The following is a 3,154-nucleotide window of genomic DNA, read 5'->3' on the forward strand; positions in this document are numbered from 1 at the left end:
TAACATATTAGTGAGAACTAATGAGCTGTTGACTTATAATGGCACACATATTAAAGTACACCTAATTTTGAAATTAGTTAGATTATCTCATCATTAGACATTGTTACTAACTAATGTTTTGGAAAATCAGAATATCAGTGAATAGGAACTACCTTTCTAGAATTACTCTCCTCTTTACAGTAACACTAAACCCTCTTTTCATTTTTTCTATGATCTATATTATTGGGATATGCCGTGTGTTTCCTCACTTTACCCAATTAGAACAGCTCTCCTGATGTTGATGAATTTGGCTCATGTGATCGTCCAATGAATACTAATAAATAGTACAAAGTCTGTCCATTTAATAAAAATAAGTAAGCTGGGCATGTTAGATCTCACCTATTATCCCAGCACTTTAGGAGGCCGAGGAAGGACGATTGCTTGAGTCTAGGAGTTTGAGACCAGTCAGGCAACATAATGTGCCCTGTACACTGTGTAAGAAATAAAAAGTAGCTGGGCATCATCGTGTGTCTGTAGTCCCAGCTACTCAGAAGGCTGAGGTGGGAGGATTGCTTGAACCAGGAGTTCGAGGCTGCAGGGAACTCTGATTGTGCCACGGCACTCAGCTTGGGCGACAGAGTGAGACCCTGTCCCAAAACAAATAAATAAAATAAAATAACAAGCAGACTTCTTTCAGTTAGACTTGAATTCAGGCTGTAAAAATAAAGAGACTCAAATATTTAAAGGCATAGGACCACAGACATCTATGTCTTACGTGACAGTTGTAAGAGATTTTTTATCTTCGGAGACAGTTCTTCTCCACGCAAGCTTTCAGCAGCCCAGGCTTCTTCATTTACATGATTCCATAATTTCCTAGGGCTTCCTTACTGAAGGTTTCCAAGTGGTAAAGTAAAAAAAAAAACACACACACACACACACACCTCAGATAGGCATTCCATTCTTGCATCTTAAACCCTTTGCCTTGGAACGGCACACATTGCTTTTGCTCTCATTCCTTTGAGAGGAATCAGTGCTATGACCACATCTAACTACAAGGGGGCATGGATGTACAGCTCCTGTGCGGGTAGCCACCTCCCAGCTACTACTCTGGTTAATATAAAAGGAGAAAATCTTTGTGCATTCTTATTCCCACACATAGAACACATTTTCACCCTTCTTCAGAGACACAGTCCAAGTCCTATCCAGTCGCCACACTCACCTTAAAGCTCAGGATCTCTGAGCAATGTCTAACTTCTCTGAAGCTAGAAAAGGCTTCTTACGGTATTGCCACTTAATAGCTAAAAATATAATTTATTTGACAGCACACACATCAGGCTTGCTGGCACCAGGTTTACTAAGGCAACCTCGGGGAAGCAGAAGAAAAAGTAGGTATTTGGATCTCCTATTACATATTTTATTCTGACTCAGGTCACAGATACCCAGCAGGGTCAGGTATTAGGCTCTGGGAGAAGGAGGAAGGACTTTCTGAGCTATGAGATTGGAAGAGGTCCAGGCTTGCTCCTGAGATTGGCAGGGCCTGGGATTCAACCACATACTGTGGCAAATACTTGGCTCCAGCCCAATTTTGCTAGTTTATCCTTCATGGGAGGAAGCACATGATACCATTTCCTAGAGTGATCAGGACTTTTTGTTGCAGATGTACAAGACAAATCAGTGGCCTAATCTGCTGTCCCGCCGTTCCTGTGGTTCAGGACCACAGCCCCTCCCATCATGTGATCAGGAGGCTGGAGTTCAAGCCTTGCGGTTACAGCATGTAAGGCCTGGCTGACACGTGGTCCAGCTGACCACATCAGCAAGTACCTTGCTGTTGTCGGTTTCCTGCTTAGCATGAGACCACTCTGAAAGAAATGTGTTATTTTTCTTAAACAGAGAGAGCAGGAATTGATTATATTTCACATCATCATTGTATTATGATTATTGCAAGAAACATGGGGAAACTTACAGAACAGGCATAGGACAGTAAAACTTATTATATTTTAAGTCTGTGTGTTAGGTTTGAGCTTCTGACAGATCTGTCACTTGAAGACACTAAGGCACTAAAAATAATTGCACTTAATATGAGTGACATAATTCTGTAGAAGGACATATAGACTCAAACTTATGGGAATATTTTATAGATGGAAAAGCCACAATATTTCTTAAAGGAGCTAAATGCAAATAAAACTTTTCTAAACATAGTTATTTTGAAATCAGACCTGAGCAGAATTTCTTTCTTCCTTTTCTTGAGACAAAATCTGGCTCCATCACCCAGGATGGAGTGCAGTGGCATGATCTTGGCTCACACTGCAGCCTCCACCGCCCAGGCTCAAGAGATGCTCCAATCTCAGCCTCTCAAGTAGTAGGGGCTACAGGTGTGCACCAATGCACTGGGCTAATTTTTGTATATTTTTATAGAGACAGGGATTCACCATGTCACCATGTTGGCCAGGCTGGTCTCAAATTCCTGGGCTCAAGCAATCTGAGCACCTCAGCCTCCCAAAGTGCTGGGAATACAGGCCTGGACCACTGCACTAGGCCCCAAAATAACTTCTTATCTTGATCAGATCAGAGACAAGAACATACTAGATAGATGACAAAGTTCTCTTTTATTAATGATAGACTAGTGCCAGAGTAAGGAGGAATCACTATGTATAATAAAAATATACATATATAGACAAATTCCATAGGATGATCAGCAAAAAGAACAAAAATATTATGTTTCCCGTTATTTTCATACAGGTATATGTTTAATGTAAATGTGAATATTTTTGATGTTTATGTATAATACAATCAATGTTCTTTCCATTGACTAAGGAAATAATGCTTCTCTATATTTTTAGTAAGAAAATAGAAACTTTTTCTTTATTTGGATGAATTTCATCTCATTTTTAAAAATATGCAATTGCTAGAAAAAATGTATTTGCAGTGGACTGAATATTTATGTCCTCCCAAATTCATATATTGAAATCCTGCTCCACACGGTGATATTATTAGGAGGCAGGACTTTTGAGAGATGATTATGTCATGAGAATGAAGTCTTATGAATGGGGCTAGTGTCTTTATGGAAGAGACTCCAGAAAATTCCTTCACCCTTCCTGTTATGTGAGACTATAGCCAAAGGAAGGCTAAATACAAGACAGAAAGTGGGCACCTGCTAGACACAAAATCTGCCAGA

This window comes from Colobus angolensis, unplaced genomic scaffold, assembly GCF_000951035.1.
Source record: "Colobus angolensis palliatus isolate OR3802 unplaced genomic scaffold, Cang.pa_1.0 Scaffold5, whole genome shotgun sequence".
NCBI classification, from domain to species: Eukaryota; Metazoa; Chordata; class Mammalia; order Primates; family Cercopithecidae; genus Colobus; species Colobus angolensis.